This window comes from Tenrec ecaudatus, chromosome 2, assembly GCF_050624435.1.
Source record: "Tenrec ecaudatus isolate mTenEca1 chromosome 2, mTenEca1.hap1, whole genome shotgun sequence".
NCBI lineage: Eukaryota > Metazoa > Chordata > Mammalia > Afrosoricida > Tenrecidae > Tenrec > Tenrec ecaudatus.
Genome location: NC_134531.1, coordinates 176,344,649 through 176,363,972, shown reverse-complemented (window position 1 = coordinate 176,363,972; position 19,324 = coordinate 176,344,649). Strand labels below are relative to the sequence as shown.

The following is a 19,324-nucleotide window of genomic DNA, read 5'->3' as shown; positions in this document are numbered from 1 at the left end:
TTATGGTTGCTGCAAGTTGAATAACCTAAGTGCAGTGAGGATTTTTTCCCTTTAAAAAATATTTATTCTGCTAGGACTTGTCTGTCAGTATGTTTTTAGTGGTGACTTGGATGTTGTTGTGGTGCTGGGAGCTATGTCATCTGTATTATAAACACCAGCAGGGGCACCATTGTGAACAGTTTTCATCAGCGCTTCCAGAATAAGAATAGAGTGCAAAGAATGATTATGCTATCCACTTGTAAGATCTTAGCCATGAAAAAATGTCTGAAAAGTGGCAGAACATTATCACACATAATGCAGGAAAACAAGTCATTCCAATTTGAAAGCACTCAAAATATGATGAGGAAGAGCTACCTTCTCAAAGTAGAGTAAAGCCATAATTATGATGTAAGTGGAATAAAACTTTCAAGACTTGGAATTTCTGATAGGGCTTATGTATGATAGGGCTTGACTCAAAATATTAAAAAACATCTGTAACCCACCCATTAATAATTGGAACTTGTGATATACAGTGTCTGACTCTAGGAAAATTAGCTATCATAAATATTAATGAACTGAAATAGACTTTTACTAGCAATTTTGAATTAGACAATCATATAGTTTACTATACTGAGAATGACAAATCCAAGAGGAATGTCATTGCATCCAGCATCAAAAAATATTTCAAGATCTACCTTGAAGTACCATGTTGTTGGTGACAGGAAAATATTTGTGTACCTACAAAGAAATCCAATTAATATAATTAGTATTCAAATTTAAGAAGCAACCGCTTAAGCAAGTGATGAAGAAATTGAAGAATTCAATCCGCATCTATTCTGAAATTGATCTACCAGGTATTCAAGATAATCTTTAGTGAGCAGAATGAAAAATTTGGAAACAGGAAAAACATTAGTTGGAAAATATGGTCTTGGTGAAAGAAATGACCTAAAAATCATATGATAGAAATTTGCAAGGTCAAAAACTTTTTCATAACAAATATATTTTGTCAGTACAAAGAGCAGTTGGACATATGATCCTGACAAAATGGAAAACGTAGGACTAAATGTGATTACATCTGAATGAGGAGACAATGACGGAACTCAATATTGTTGAACACAATGGTTCCAGCACCTGACTGCAAACAGATCACCAATTATTCATATGTAAGTTTGAGTTGAAGTTAAAGGAAATTAAAACAAGTCTACAAGACACAGAATACAACTTTGAATATATACCAACTGAATTTAAAGAAAGGAGTTGATCCTTTAAACACTCATGACAGCAAAATTGAGCAGCCATGAGATGACACCCAGAACACCACACACAATAAAGGCAAAAGTTAATTTTTCTATGAAAAAGAAGAGATCAAAGTGGATGTTGAAAAGAGACTGTGAAATTTGCCCTGGAACTTGAGCAGTGCATTGGGAAGATTAATGCAGATGTAATTAGTTTAAAATTAAACACCTTATCATTTGTTCTCCATTTTGTCCTATTTAAAATATTTTCTACATTTTTGTTATATTTTGCTCTCTTATTATGTGAGGTTCTTCCCTGTTTTATTTTATTATTCTCGTTGGGATTTTATTTTTTGTTTCACTATTTCTTTCCTTATCTGAAATCTAGGATAAGTAAATATATAATGAAAATAAGTGGGTTAATATTTCTGTGAGTTATGGTAGAAGTTAATAATAATGAGTACAAGAAAGAAGAAAATATTTTTAAATTGATGATTTTGCAATTCTTTTTAATACATTTAAACCATTGCATTATGTGATATGTGAATAATATTCAAAAAGTATAAAAACTGTAAGTGATAAGAAGAAATGATGGAGTAAAAGAAGTGAGCAGAAAATGTCAGAGGGCAGCTCAAGGGCAGGGAATAAGCAAATTAGAGTGAAATGTGCAAAAAGCAGTAATTAATAATGACTAAAACAAAACAGCTCAGGATATCTAAAGTAGAAAGAACTGAAAAACAAATTTGGGCTTTAAGTTGCAATATTGAAGAACTCCTTAATCAAAATCAGAATGATGCAGAAAGTATCCAAAGGAGAGGGAAATACAGTCATTGTACCAATAATAATTGGTTGGCATACAATCCTTTCAAGAGATGTCATATGATCAGGAGATGATGCTATGAAGGAAGAAGTCCAACCTACATATTGAAAGCATTGTCAAAATCAAGGCTCCAAGAACTGACTGAATATTAAAAGACATGTTTCAACAAGCTAATGAATCCCTGAGAAGCCCTCACGTGTCTCTGCCAAGAAAGTTGAAAGATAACCACCTCACCAATTGGCTGGAATATATCCCTATTTTTATCCATTTCAAAAAGGCAACCAAACTAAATTCAGATATTACAGAGAAATATCAGTTGCAGTAATACATTGTGAGATACCTGTGAGACATTTAAACCACATTCAGAAGAGCACTGGCGATAAATTATATCACTGCTGATATTAAGCCAATCTTGATATTTATGTTTTATTGACCATACAGAGACATTCAATTCTGCTGATTACAACAAACTATGGATACTTGTGAGAATGTAAATGCCCTTTGTTATGTTTATATGGAAGCTGTATGTGGATTCAGTCAGTGGTATCTGCTCAAACAGAACAAGGAAATATTGCTTCCTTTAAAATTAGCCAAGGTTGGTGAAAGGGCTGTTTCCTTCCACCATATTTATACAGCCTGTGTGCTGAGCAAATAATCCTAAAAGCTAGACTCTCTGAAGAAGAATACAACATAAAGATTGGAGGAAGGTTTATTAAAAATATGATATATAATTGACAACCTTGTTTGCTATGAGGAGGTCTTGAACCACTTGCTGGCAAAGATCAGGGATTGCAGTCTTAGTATAAATTGCATCTCAATGTAAAGAAAAACAGACTGGTCACCACCAGACCAATAGAAAACATCATGATACGTGGGGGAGAAAAGTTGGAAGTGGTCCAGGCTATCATCTTACTCAAACCCACAATGTTCATGGAAGCAGCAGTCAAGAAAGCAAATGGCATATGCCCTCAGAAAATCTGACACACAGACCTCTTTCAAGTGTTGCAGAGCAAGGGGTCATTTTGAAGAGCCGGGGTGCCTGACCTGAGCCATGGTTATTTCCAATGGCCTCATCTCAGGGGGATTTTGCTGGTTCCCACCTAAATATCCAATACCAAATTTTTTGTTGTTATTGAGTTTAACAAGCTGGTTGTTAAAATAGGAGTTATAGGCAGGGTTTTCTCTCAGGTTGCTGACTGGACAGCTGCCCAAAATGTAAATAACAATTTCACATAACTTACTATTTCTAAATGTTCATTTGAACAAAAAAATCTTCTAAGCTCCCAAAGTAATGTTCATTCTGTTCATAGTTATAAAAATTAGACATACTATGCTTGTAATATATAGTTATCTATTTCCTAAAGCTTCTTTTACTTTTGATGACATACTACAATTTTCTTCCCTTGTGTTTGTTGCTTCAATAAAGGAACATGTAAGAGTAAAAGTGCCCTAAACCAGAGAGTGACACCCTGTCATTCTTTCAGCTTTGTGTTATGCCCCAAATTCCCATAAGAAATTATGGGTGAATTATCCAAATCCTGAAGGTGTTCATAGCTAAAAATTATGTCAGAACAATTTCTGTAAGTTCAGCAGAAGTAGAAAGGAGTTTTTTCTGGATGAACATAGTATGTTCAGAGAATAAAAGCTGCCTTTTCTCAATATATCAAACTCAATGACAGCAGTTCTCAACCTGTGGATCGTGACCTCTTTGGGGGTCGACTGACTTTCACATGGTTCACCTGATTTATAACAGTACAAAATTACAGTTATGAAGTGGCAACAAAAATAATTTTATGTTTGGAGGGTTTACCACAACATAAGGGACTGTCTGAAAGGGTCGCAGCATTAGGAAGGTTGAGAACCACTCACTGCACAATGACTACTGTCTAAATAACCTACCTCTAAAGGAATGGTACCCTACGTGAAAATATGGATAACACACATAGGGAAGGGATGCTAAACAATGGGTGTACGGAACGTAGGGGGGAAATGGACCAGATTTTATATTTCTGGGTAGACTCAATGAATATATTTCTACCCAACTCTCCATGAACCAATCCATAGACTAAATAGCAGGATGACCATGGATGCTGACCTTACAGGCAGTATGGCTTGTGCAGGGCCAACACCAGAAGGTCAACATAGATGCGCAGCTGAATGAACTGAGATCTGTCTCGAAATTGCACTGAGGGCTGGGTTATTTGAGTGGGAGATGAAGCAGAGGGCGGCTGCCTCTGAACTGTGGAAGTGGCAGTGATTGAACCTTGGGGGGGGGGACCCCATGCTCCAGGGGTGACTAATGGAAATGGACCAAGAATGACCATGTGATTCTTAGATACCACTGTTGAAGTGACATGACAGGTTTTGATTTGTTAGGAATCTGCACTTGGAAAAATCTGATCCGGAACGTTTCTCCCTGGCACCAAGTCCCATACTTGGGTAAACAGAACTCTATAGAACAAAGATTTAACAGTGTAGGGAGACCACTGATGAGCTGTGGATCAAGGTGGGTCTGTAAGCACATAGACTCCTCATACTAGCAGTGACTGGAGTGTTGTGTCACCGGGGAAAACTGACATCATCAATGCAATTGCCTTATACCCCAGGGGGATGGTGGACAATGTTGTATTTTTTTTTGTTGTTTATATGGATTTTTGCTTTCTTGTCTTTGCCTTGGTTTTTCTTCTTCTTCTTTTTTCCTTTTATTCGTTTGCTTGTTTGTTCGTTTGCTGGTTGGTTTGTTGCTAGTGCTGGTGTAATTGGAAGTTTGGTTTTGTCATAATACGACCGCCAAAGTAAACCTCCATGCACAGTCAGATGGATGCGACATTCCTGCTTAACTGTATCCCCAATCCAAGAAGAGTTACTTCTGATCACGTGGCCCTGCTTGATACTCACCTTCATGAAATGATCACTGAAGACAAGGGTGCTGCAGCAAAGTGTGGTGAAGAAAGAAGATGGTGACCGGCTATCAATCAAAATAGTGTCTGGGGTTTTAAAAGTTTATATTCAAATAAGCAGCCATTTAACCGAGGAATCAACTAAGTTTACATGGAAAAAGAACACCAGTTGGTGTGATCCAATGATGACAAGAATAAAATTCATATATGACAAAGGGAAAAGTATCAGAGCTAAAATGATGAGCACACAATTTGTAGAAGGTTTGAGGCCCAAGACTTAATCTGCAGAGTAACTAGTTGTATTAAGCCTCTGGCAGACCCCTGCAAGCCACAGGAAAGGGTCTCAAATGACCTTATTATCTGACAGAAATCATTAAAATCCTGATTATGCTCGATCAAGCTTGATACTTGCTCAGCTGACCTTCTTTCTGACCCAACCTGAATTTGTTCTAGGGACCAATAGCTCTTGCATGTTCCGGAATACAATGTCTTCCCTGGCGTTTTAAATATTGAGGGTAGTCTTTTCTTTCTTACTTATGCTTTGTGTTTTTATCTTTACATTCCTTTTGTTTTGTCCTTACCACTTTAGTTCATTTTTCATCTGTATTGTTTCTGCTGCGTTTAAAGATTGTGAAGCGCAGAATGAGTGGATGCATAGAGATAATAACTGATGGAACAGTTTGTAGGGGTTGGAGAGGTGGGGTGTATGTGTGGAAGGTGAGGACACTTGGGGAGTAAACAATGTAGGTGGCAGGGGGAGGGAGCAGTAGAACTGAATGTGATTATCCAACTCATTTTATAAGTGATTTATTCATGGGACGGGGAGAGAAAATGTTCTAAAATTGATAGTGGTCCTGATTGTAAATTCTTGATAAGATTGAATGATTTAATTTTATGATATGTGGATTATATGCCAATAAAACAGTAAAAATGGTTAAAGAAAAGTCACATAGCCAACAATGCTCAGATAAAAGAGATGAATAATGCAAGTTTTGATGACAATCAAGAAGCACTCTGGAAATACCTTAAGTAGCAATTGTATTGGTTTTTGTCAGGTATTATATAATTCAATTCATGAACCATTTAAAAATATTTAAAAAGTTTAGTTCTTTTAATATTCTTATTTAACTATTAACAGGATGAAATAACTATTTTGGTATATATGTGTTTTATTCTTAAAACAGACATTAGGGTAGTAACCCAGTTGTTGAAACACTAGAACCCACCACTCTCATAAGCATATCTAAAATCAGGAGATGTGTGCATTAGGGTTCCATCCTCTTTCCATAATTGTTCAATCTGCATGCTGAGCAAACCATTAGGGAAGCTGTATTATATGAAGAAAATGTGGTGTCAGGTTTGGAAGAAGGGTTATTAACAACCTATAATGTGCAGTTGACATACCTTGGCTTGCTGAAAGTGAGGACAATTTGAAGCATTTGTTGAAAATCAAGGATTGCAGTCTTCAATATGGATTTCAAATCAATGTAAAGCCCCAAATCCTTACAACTGGACCAATAGGTAATACCATGATAAATGGAGAAAAGATTGAAGTAGTCATGGAATTCACACTACGTGGCTCCACCAACCGTGCTCATGGAAACAGCAGGAAAGAGATCAGTGAATGCATTCTATTGGGTAAGTATTCTGCACAAAAAATTTTTAAAATGTTGCAAAGCAAGGATGTTATTTTGAGAACTAAGATATTACCCAAGTCATAAAATTTTCAATTGCCTCATGCATGGGAAAGTTGGACAACAAATAAGGAAAAGCAAAGAAGAAACAATGGATTTAAATTACGGTGCTGGATAATAATATCGAAGAGACTTTGTTTATGTCATAGTAGAAGTGTACCCCATATATTTTTCACTGATTATATTTAAGATATTTATTTGTCTAATATTGAGATAAATAAATATTCATTTATTTATCTGATAGTGAAAGCCTGCCAAAGAAACCAAAAATTCACTTTAAAGGCCAGGCTTTCACGAATTCATCTCACGTATTTTGGACATGTTGCCAGGAGAGACCAGTCCCTGGAGAAGAACATCTTGCTTGCTAAACTAGAGGGGCGGTGAAAAAGAGGATGGCCCTCAGCAACAAGGATTGATACAGTGGCTACAACAATGGTCTAAAACATAAGAACAATTAATTATGAGTACGGCACAGGACAAACAGAGTTTTCTTCTATTGTACATATGGTTGTTATAAGCTGCCAGCACCTAAAAACAACATGAATGTAAAATTGGAGAATAAATAGGGATGAAGGAAGAAGAATTGATACATTTGAATTATAGTTCTGGAGAATAATATTGAAGGGATCATGGACTGCCAAAAGAGCAAAGTTCTAGAAGATTCCTTGCTGGCAAAGATAGCAAGAATTCATCTTTCATTCCTTGGACATGCGTACATTGACAGGTGCATTCAGAAGAGGATGTGGAACAAGGGATAACATTGCTGATGTCAGATGGTTCTTGGATGAAAATAGAGAACACAAGAAAAATGTCTAATTGTGTTTAAATTAAAATGGCAAGTTATTCGACTGTGTGGACCATAATACACTATGGATAAACCTTGAGAAGAATGGGAATTCCGTATTTCATTGCGCTCATTCAGAACTTGTACATGAAACAACAAGCAGTTGTGTGAACAGACCAATGGAATACTATATAGCATAAAATCATGAAAGGCACCTTTTGAATTTGTATCCTCTCTCCATACTTGTTCAATTTATAGGCTAAGAAAATCATCAGGGAAGCTGACCTATGTGAAGAATGTGGCATCAGCATCAGAGCAAGTCTTTTTTTTTGGAACAAGTCTTATTAACATTGCGATGTGCAGACGACACAACTTGCTTGCTGACACTGAGGAGGACTTGAAGCACTTTCTGATAAAGATGAAAGCTACAGTCTTCACTATGGAGTACAACTCAATGTAACGAAGGCCAAAATCCTCACAACTGGACTTATAGGTAGCATGTTAAATGGAGAAAAAGTTGAAATTGTCAAGGATTTTATCCTGCTTGGATTCATAATCAATGCTCATGGAAACAGCAGTCAAGGGGTCAAAAGACAAATTGCATTAGGAAAATCTATTGCCCAACACCTCTTTAGAGTATTGAAAAGCAAGGATGTTATGTTTATGACTAAGATGTACCTGACCCATGCCATTGTATTTTCCATTGCTTCATAGGCACATGAATGTTGGGTATCGACTAAGGAAGACCAAATAACTGATGCATTTGAATTGTGGTTTGTACACAGAATATTGAAAGTACCATGTACTGCTAAAAGGACAACACAATCTGTCTTAGAAGTAAAGCCAAAGTGCTCAATCGAGGCAAGTATGGCCTTGATTTTTTTTAATGTAGTAATTCTTTGGAATTGCTATTGTATATATTAAAATAATTTCATAAGCCTCATTCTCTGATTTGTACCAATTCAGTTTAAAACTGCTCTAATTAAGTCAGTTCATATTTGAAAACTTGTAATTTCTGTTATCATATTTTCCTGCAAATATAAGGAATGGTGATGGAAGCAGCTAGTTCATATTTCTATATGGAAATTTCTCTTGAAATTAGGTGGTTTCAGAGAAGTGACAACTTTTCTTAAGAATATTGAAAATCCTCATTCTACTATTTCCAATTATGTGAATTTGATTGTTATTTAAGCATTGTATGGCTCAGGCAGCATGCTAATTTTGAAAGCACTCTAATAGTAGTACTTGATAATTAAGAATTTTAAATATAAACTGAGTCAATTATTGCAAAGTATTCAGAAAACAGAATAGTATATATAAAATAGTATATATATATATTTGTGCTATGCTGTATATATATATGTATGTATATATATATGGAGAGAGAGAGGTATATATTGATATATATATTGTGGTTGTTACACAATTTCATGTCAACTTGATAAAATAATGAAGGGGTAGAGCCTAACCTGTCAATCATGTCACAGCCTGGTGAACCCTCCTTGTGGGCACGGCCTTCTCATGAGGATTCTGGAAACTTCCTATCTTCCTCCCTAGAGGCAGGACACACTCTCTGCTTGCTTGACATTCCTGTTCACAAGCCGCATGGAGCCATGCTGACAGCAGCCAGAGTCCCGGAGATGCTTCCATTGCCATTGGATCCACAGTACCTTTTTCACTCACTGGCCTGCAATCTTCCTGCATTTGGCATCACTGCATGTGGTGCGTGAGTCTGACATGGAATTTATGGATTAATATTGGAATTATGGGCTAATATTGAATTTATGGACTTTATCTGGACTGGGCTGAGATGTTTTATTGAGGCATAATTACTTCTTGATATAAAGGTTTCGTGTACACACACGTAGGAGTGTCCCTAACACATATATTAAATCTGTGAGGTTTAACAATTATTATTATTTGTCATGTTGTTGCTGTTAAGTTTCATGGAGACGATTCAGATGCATATTGATCCTATGTAGAATATAATGAAACACTGACCAGCCCTGCCCTATCCTCACAATTGTTCTTAGGTTTGAGGCAGTCAATGCAGCTACTGTGTCAATCCATTTGGCCGGGGACTTCTTTTTCCATAACCCCTCTACCTCATCATTTAAAGTCCTTCTCCTGAACTGTTCTTTCCTGATAACGTGTCCTTTTCCAGGGACTATTGTCTCCTGATAACAGGAACCAGTGTAAGAGATGCAGTCTTGCCATCCCGGACTCCAAGGAGTATTTCAGCTGTGCTTCTTCCAAGGCAGATCGGTGTGTCCTTTCAGCAGTCCGTGGCACTTTCACCATAATTCACCAGCAACAACATTCAAAAGTATGTGATTTTCTTTGGTTTTCCTCATTCAATATTCAACTTTCACATGCATATGAGGCAATGGACAATACCATGGTTTCTGCCAGACACATTTTTGTCCTCAAAGTAACATCCCTGTTTTTCAATACTCATCCTTTGTATATTCCAGGTTCTATCTATTAAGTGATTTTTGCAGCTGTTTCTTACCATTTTCAGTCCTGTCCTATAAGCAATTGAATCCCTCAAAGCTATTACTTCCACAGGCTTTCCTCCACCCATGTCATTTCAATCAGCTCTCTTTACCAAGGCAGAGCTTTCTGTCTTGTATTTTGAGTGCCTTCCAACCTGAGAGGCTCATCTTGTGACACTATAATATTCTGCTTTTTCCCATGAGGTTTACAGTATCTGACAATGTTCCTATTCTATCTATGAAGTTTTCATTGACATAATCATAACAAATATTCATTTTAAAAATTTACCCTGAAGGTTGCTTCTTAAAATGATTCCATAAGGACTTGGGTCAGGATTCATTGCTAATGTTCAGTTGAGTAGCATGGGCTAGGCTACTTACTGGGGTTTCACCATTCTTGGGCAAATAAGTACTTGGGCGGTCGTTAGGAATTCATTTGAAATTGTTGGTTACTCTTCTTAAGCCTCTCTTCTGCAGCGTCTGAAGGGGACCCCAACCAGCACCATTTCAGTAGTCGAAATGGCGAAACTGAGAGATGAAACCGTAAAACTACGGATAATCAGCTCTAATAAAATCTACCACTTACTTTCATTGTGATCATTATCTGGGGGAAATTAAGTCCTCCAATCAGATTCCACAAAGTCAAAAGGAAGACTTCAGTTGCTGGGAAGTAAGACATTTTGGTCTCCAGAAACAAACTCAACTAAGTTTCCTGGGGGCTACACCCAGGGAAACGTGAAAATCCTCTGCCCCTGACGCTGGTGGAAATTTTATTGGCAGTTTTAATTGAGTCTGTGGAGAGTATTTCCAGAGCTAAAATATTTTAAGTAGTTATTAATGTCTATGGTTGTACCCAGCAAATAATTACTGATTTTTCCTTACCTAAAATTAATGACAGACTCATTTAAGGCAATCCTTTAAAGTTTTACATACTGAAGATAATTGGGAATCTTTTTATTTCTTCAAAGAATTGATGGAATTGATGGAATATATCATCAAGTTGTAGAGTCCTTTGAGAGATCTTTTTCTTTGTGTTCCTATGGCTAACCTCCTGATCCTTTATCATGGAAATAATAGAATAATCTTCAAATTTTAATTTCCTTCCACTTCAAATGGGACACTATGCAAAACGTATGAAAGTCCACACTTTTACATTAGGTCCATCTATTCAAATTGCAACCCTTTCACCTTCTGGATTAATAAATTTTATAAAAGTGCCTAAAATTCCTAAGTCTGTTTTGCACATCTTTCTCTTAGTGGCTTCTACTCACTGAAAACAAAATATAATTCTGATTTTTCTTTTAATTGTTCAGTTCCACTCCTAAATATCATGCCTTGATGATATATTTTGATATTGACACCAAACCAAGTATAGTTCTCTCTTCCACAGTTTATACATATCTTACACAAGTTTGTCTTCATGTTATTTTCCTTATTTACAATGTGAACATTTCTCTTACTTGTATATCCTCACTTCAACTTCTTTGATGATCCCAATGTTGCCTTTTTGGTTTATTTCACAGAGATCTTATCCATACTATTATTAATTATATTTCTTAATCGTGCCACTCACTATTGTGCATGAGTTGATTCTGCCTTATAGAGAATTTATAGATGAGACAGTGCTTGGTTCTGTGTCATCTTCATGAAGATTGGTATGAGTTCATTCTTGTGGCTATTGTGAAATCCATCTCCATGGTGGATTCTTTTGCTAGCCTCTGTTTTATCATTTTGCCATTTCTACTGATTGTTGTTGTTGTTGTTTGGTGCCATCAGCTGGTTCTGACTCATACTGATCCCATGCACAACAGAAGGAAACCCTGGCCAGTCCTACACCGTTCTCACAACTATTCTTTCTTTTGAGTCCATTTTTGCAGCCATTGCGCAGATCCAGTTTGTCAAGGGCTCCCTCTTCTTTGCTGGCACCCTACTGAGCATTATGTTTGTCAAGTGCAGCAGTCTGACTGTACTTACTCCAAGACAGACTTGTTCATTCTTTTGAACAAAGTGCCCCGTGATAATTTCAATGTTTTTCATTAGTACCATAATTCAAGTGCACTCCTCCTTGTCCTCCTTATTCAAGGTCCTGCTTTCACATGCATATGAGACAACTGGAAATGCCACGACTTGGGTCAGGTGTTCCTTTGTCCTCAGAGTAACATCCTTGCTTTTCAACATTTTAGGTCTTGTGCAGCAGATTTACCAATGCAATGCATTTGATTTCTTTTTCTTGTTTTTAATTTGTAAAGATAACACTAGACCTTAAGTTTTATTTAGATAACTCCCAATGAGCAAACAATGGACCAATCACTCCAGCCAGCTGTCAGTAATCCCGTGCTGAGTGAGGTATCTCTCAATGCGAGGTGGCCCAGGCTCCGGCTACGGCCCACTTATGGTGGAGCGGCCACAGTGGAGCAAGGGTTCTTAATGGTTTCATCTACTGACACGATGAGGCACGAGGCTTCCGAGGCTGCCGTCAGAGCATTGACAGGCATCATCGCTGGCTCCCACAGGAAGGCCTCGAAGTTGTCAGCAATGCCCTCGTTGTTGATGTCCACCCCATACCACATGCCTTCCTGGGCATGCCTCGCGCACAGCTTGTTCTGGATATTTGTGGCAACAAAGCCCGCATTGTTGCCCGCTGGCGTTGGATGATCTCCAAGGCCTTGGCTGAGGCCTTGATCAGCAGCTTCTGCTTCCCGGGGAATGGTCCTGGGGTAATTCCCAAGGTACCTGGAGAGCTCCTTCTCAAGCTCCATCTCAATGGCCCCACCACCAGCGACCGCTATTGACGGCGAGCCTGACAATCATGATGTTGTCATGCAGGGACCGCTCTGTCTTCCATAAATTGGTCAGCACCTCTGCGGAGGATGATCATGCGAGTTTGGGTCTTGGGACAACCCGGGAAGAAATTGCATCTCTTGCCTCCAATCTGGGTCTCCTCAAAGACCTGGCAGCTGCCCAGCACTTCTGCGGACAGAGCTTTCATACTGGTCTGGATGGAGCCTCCGCAGGCTGTCATTGGTCTCTTCAGCTCCTCTTCGGGCAGTTGGCCAGCACAGAACATGTCCCGGTCAGCAAAGTAGTGGGTGGCCACATCCCTGATAGGGAGTTTGGACAAGACGGCTTTGGCTCCAGAACAATGGATCTTCAACTTGTCATAGAGAATATTCTACTCAGCATCAACAATGACCTGGTAATTCTCCACTGTGTGCACTCGGACATCGGCGTTGTCCTTCCGGGCTTTCAGCTCCAGCTCCACGTTCAGCAGGGCAATCTTGGGATTGCTGTACTTTTGGGGTTGCTTTCAATCCAGCGTAAGAGAACCGTCTTCTTGAACTCAACGCCCACAACTCCTCAAGGCCTTCAACTTGTACTTTCTTGATGCCAACCATCTTGAGCTGCAGCAGGTCATCGAGCATCATCACAGCCTCAACCACCATCTTCATGAAGAAGGCTTTCTGCTGTGAGATCAGCATGGAGCGCTGCACGGTCTTGGCACACTACTCCAGCAGCTTCCTCTGCTCCGCTGTCTCTTCTCTCTTCATGGTCACAGCGATTTCTTTGATCTTGCTAACTGCGAATTGGGCGGTGGTGCGGAAAGCTCAGATGATGATCTGGGGTGCAAACCTTCCTCCACATATGGTTTCACCTGCTTGATAAACTCCATGGCCAGGAGGATCACTGAGGCAGCGCCCCATCGCCAATCTCAGCGTCTAGTAACTTGGCAATGTCAACTAAAGTCTTTGCTTCAGAATGGGCAACATCAAGGAGTTTCAGACCTCTTTAAAGTGTTAAAAAGTAGGGAGGTTACTTTGAGGACTAAGGTGTGCCTACCAAAAGCATGACATTTTTAATCTTCTCATATGCATGTGAAAAAGAGTTGCTCAGAAAAAATCTTGGAAGCATCATTCACTAACAAGGAAGCAGGACAGCAGTCTTGGAAGAACACTACTAAGATGCTCCTTAGAGACTTTGTCCCATCTGGACATGTTATCAGGATGGACTGGTCCCTGGAAAAAGGCATTCATGCTTGGTAAAACAGAAGGGCAAAGTAAAAGAGAAAGGCCCGTTACAAAATTGATGAACACAGTCAATGGACATAGTCATTGAAACAATGGGCTCAAGCATAAGAAAACTTGTGAGATGGCAGAGGAACTTGGTAGTGTATTGTTCTGTTGTATGGAGCCAGCGCCACATTTCCTCTAACCTCCTTTCCATAACCCTTAGAAAAGTGTAATCCAGTCATTGTCTCTCTAGATTTCCTTATCCTAGATTTCATATAAAGAAACACATACTCCCCACCAAAAATAAGTCTTACCAAACAAACCCAACAACAATAACAAAATAAAACATAGAAAAATATCCCAATCAAGAATAAAGCAAAAAATAATAAAAACTATAAGAAATTTAAAATGGGTCAAAAGGGAGAACAAATGATAAAGGGCTAAAATTTAACCTAACTACATCTGTATTAATCCACCTTTTAATGCACTCTGTCAGATAGATAACAAGGCTATTAAAATACCATATCGATGATCAGAAGGGATTCTCTAGAGGCTTGTTACAGGTGGGGCCCCTGCAGGGGACCCTGCAGGTTAGATCATGGGTTTTCAATCTCATCCATAGCCTTCTGAAAGCCAGGGACTTATGGTTTTATAAGACACATTAGAGCAGTGGTTCTCAACTTGTGGGTCGGGACCCCTTTGAGGGTTCAATGATCCTTTCATGTGGGTTACCCAACTTGTAACAGTAGCAAATTACAGTTGTGAAGTAACAACAAAAATAATTTTATGGTTGGGAAGGAACGATATTAAAGGATCATGATGTTAGGAAGGATGAGAACTACTGTATTAGAGATATAATTATTAATTTATTGGGAAGAATTATAAACCATGCCCAAGGCCATAAATAATTCCAAGTAGAATATCATTCATTTAGCCAATCATATAGAATTTTAAATACTATAGAGAAAAGGAAGATTTACATCTATGGAACAGCTTTTAAACTAAAACACATGGATTATGGACTTGTATAGATTAAAAATTTTAGTAGCTGGTCATTATTACTCAAACAATGAGGGCTTAACTTTCAGTAGGGCAAGACTTTCAATAATGCTCATTCACAAAAGTACAAATATGCCTGCTATATTAAGACATACCATAAAGAGACCTTGATATCAGCGCCTCATTTTTCCCATGCTTCACGCTTCTCCCTCCCTCACGAACTCTTGATAATATATAAATTATTATTATTTTGTCATATCTTACACTGTACAATGTCTCCCTTACCCCACTTCCCTGTTGTCGATCCCCCAGGGAGGAGGTTCTATGTAGATCCTTATAATCGGTTCCCCCTTTCTACCCCACCTTCCCTCCACCTTCCGGTATCGCCACTGTCACCACTGGTCCTGAAGGGATCATCTGTCTTGGATTCCCTGTGTTTCCATTTCCTATCTGTACAAGTGTACATGCACTGGTCTAGCCAGATTAGCAAGGCAGAATTGGGATCATGATAGTGGAAGGGAGGAAGCATTTAAGAACTAGAGGAAGATTGTATGTTTCATCATTGCTACACTACACCCTGACTGGCTCATCTCCTACCTGAAAACCTTCTGTAAGTGGATGTCCAGTTGCCTACAGATGGGCTTTGGGACCCCAATATGCACTCTCCCTCATTTACAATGATATGATTTTTTGTTCTTTGATGTTTGATACCTGATTCCTTTGACACATCATGATCACACAGGGTGGTGTGCTTCTTCCATGTGGTCTTTGTTGCTTCAGAGCTAGATGGCCGCTTGTTTACCTGCAAGCCTTTAAGACCCCAGACACTATGTCTTTTGATGGCCTGGCACAGTCAGATTTCTTCACCACATTTACTTATGCACCTGCTTTGCTTTCAGTGATCATTTTGGGAAGGTGTGCATCATGGAACGCCAATTTAATAGATTAACTCACAAGTCAAATACCTTGGCATAATCAACACAACACAGTTAAATGTCTTTCTGGTATTTTCTGCTTTGAGCCAAGATCCATCTGACATCAACAGTGATATCCCTCCATCCATGTCCCCTCCTGAATCCATCCTCAACCTCAACTTCATTTCTATTATCATGTCCATATTTTTCATCACCAAGTCCATATTGTTCCTTCCTCTTTGTTTCTAACATTTAAAATTCAATTATCTATAATTAACAATGCATTTTGATTGGATATTAGATCAATTTCAGACTGAAGTCAATGGTAAAATTATTTCTTCATCATGAGCTTTTGTGCTAGGTGCATGAATTCAAGTAATTGTATTGATTTCTTGAAGGTGGATATATGTAACCCTGTCACAGATAGCAAGCATTATACTTCATGATTTATTTTGTAATGTTCTTTGGGACAATAAATGTCATGCCATTCCTCCTGATGGTGTTATTTCTGACATAGTAAATAGAAGGATTTTTAAAAATCAAAATGGCCAATACCAGGTCATTTCAGCTCACAAATGCCCAGATTATGAATCTTTATACTTTCTATTTCATTTTCACATTTTAAATTAGGATCGTTAAGTGGTTTTGCAGCTATGTCTCCTTACCTTGCATGTGCTCCATCAGAAAGCTGAGATCCTAAAGGTTCCATGCGCACATGCTTAAGTCCCCCTGCTATCATGGTTGCTTCCAATACCCAAAAGCAGCTCTTCCTCATTTACTTTTCAAATGCTTACCAGGCTGATGAGCTCACCCCCAACACTGTCTCTGATAATGGTCTGCTCCCACTTATTAGGCTTTCAGTACTCGACAGTGTTCCTAAACTGTGCATAAAAATTTCAGCTGTTCCTTCCTCTTGTGTGGGAAGTTGAGTCCTGCATTGTCTGTTCTTAATCTGGAAGGTCTACTGAAACCTGTTCACTTTGGGTGACCGTGCTGGCATTTGAAATATCAGTGACACGATTTCCACCATCACAGCAATACACAAGTCACCACAATATGACAAACAGACAGAAAGTGGTGGTTTAGTTTTACTAGAATTAAAATTTTAAATTTCTATCCACCCCATCAAAGCTAAGAGGAAGTGATTCAAAAAATTAAAACTCCAAATTATGTCTTCAAAATATTAATCCATAATAAACATACCCAAATATAAATTGTGTATGTGCTCCTCTGCCTGAGCTAGTTTAATGTGCCAACCTGGTCAGTAAACACATGTGGTGCTAATTGAAGGGTAGAGAGATAAATGGCATGGTGAGGCTCGCTTTTGGAGTTCTCGGGTCTCTTACTTTGTAATAGTCACACCTGGGTGCAGTTGCCTTGCCAGTTCCTTGCTTCAGTTGGCAGGATTCACTTCCTGCAAGACATCCCCAAGGAGAAGCCGCCTGGACCTACCCTGATGCAGCCCTGGGTGCTAGAGCAGCCGTGTGGAGACCGCTGCCAGCATTGAGATGCTTATATGTTCCCTGATTCAGCTTTCCTCCTGCAGTCGGCATCATTGCATCTGTTTTGTGAGATGGAGGAGAATTTTGTGGAATGGTGTTGGACATATGGGTTAATGTTGGACTTGTGGGCTTGGGCAGCACTGGGTTGGGATGTTTCCTTGATGTGCACTTACGCTTTATATAAAGCTCTTTCTTGTACATGAGTTTTTGTGGATTTGTTTCTCTTAAGTACCTAGACGAACACACTACCTTTTTCCATATCGATTTACATATCCTTGTCCAAAATTACCATTAATACAATTACCATAATACAATCTACTATTTTGTATTATTGTTGTTGGTAAAGTGTCATAGAGTCAGTTTTAACTCACAGTGACCTGTGTTCAACCAAATGAGACACCGCCTTGTCCTGTGCCATCCTCATAATTTTTCTTATGTCTGAGCACTTGTTGCAGCCACTGGGTGAAGTTACTTTCACTGCCCTCCGCTTTACCAAGAATGATGTCCTTCTCTAGGGACGGGTCTCTCCCGATAGCACGCCCAAAGTATGTGAGTCCAAGTAACACCGTCCTTGCCTCTAAAGAGTACTCTGTACGTATTTCTCCCATGGCAAGTATGTTTGCTCTGTTGGTAGCCCAGGCACTTTCAGTACTCTTTCACAACACTATATTTCAAATGGATCAATTCTCTTTTGGTCTTCGTTATTCAGTGGCTGACATTCACATGCATATGAGTGAATGGAACATAACCTCCATTGGGCCATGTGCATACCTTTAAAGAGATCTTGTTCAGCAGATTTACAGAATTACTTTTGCTAATGGGATACTATTACCACCATTGCAAATATAGGCAAGACTTACACACACACACACACACACACACACACACACGCTAACAACCCAAGCCCAAGTTTGTTGTGCTATCACGTAGAATAAAAGCAAAATTTTGACACAAATTGAGGATAGTATTTATTTGGAAATTTGTACGCAACTGTATTGAATTCTATCATTTATTTTAAATAGTCTTCCTTTATTTATTAAGGTATGAGCAAGTAAATCTTCCCTGTGATAAGAAGGGGCAGGAAGAAGGAAATGCCGGTGGCCTAGAGATCTTAACTTATGTCGTCATACCTGTCGTTTGCGATGTTTCACTATAGGATCACTCTACAAAGTATGCTGGTATGCGTTCCCACATGACAAATCAAACATTTTACCCATTTTTAAATATTTAAAAGACATTAGAAAATAATCTCAACTGCCATCTCCTTCTTCACTGTTGTCTATATAAGGCCAATGAGATGAAGTTAAGCATTCATTTTGCTTTACTTTCTATCCTCCAAATAAAAGCAGTAATCAGATGCCACTATTAGAAGCCCTGACTTCATCATTCCTACCCAAGGGTGAAATGGCCTAGAGTCAGTTCTTCCAATTATGCCGGGTGGCCCAGAAAAGGACAAGCTGATGTGCAGATGGCTGTGCTCTGGTTCCATCACAAAGGACCCGGAGGAGACTGCCAGGGAAAAGTTGAATCTCCCTATTAAGTGGGCATCAGGTCTGTCACCAGCCACACAGCTACATAAACGGCTGAGCCTGGGAGAGAGTTTTATTTTAATTCTCCTTTACCTTTATGGTTCATGTGTAAATCACTCTGACATTAATATGAAAATTTCATAGGTACACCTAAATGTCCTCATTAATGGATAAACGTTAAAGATGGAGTAATCACTAAACCAAGCACAGAGGAAATGCTCAAAAGAATAACAGACTCAGACCAGATTTTAAATAAGATAGGCTGAAATGTTCAAAATGCAAATTCATTTTAGGAAACATGTATCAAAGGTAGGCTTATTCTCATAAAATATACCCATGCTGTTTTGATCAACTATCATTCTTATCATCTTGGGCCTTTGCAAGTGTTTGCTACACAATTATTTCCTACAGCAATCTTGTGAGGGAGTTGAATGAAACAAACAAGTTGTTTTGCTTGTTGCTAGGT

General features: G+C 38.7%; 1 pseudogene; it reads right to left on the bottom strand.

Annotated features, from left to right (window-relative positions):
- Nucleotides 1–12,297: 12,297 nt before the first annotated feature.
- LOC142440203 (T-complex protein 1 subunit eta pseudogene) lies at nt 12,298–16,566 on the bottom strand (annotated as a pseudogene).
- Between the last annotated feature and the right edge of the window lie 2,758 nt (nt 16,567–19,324).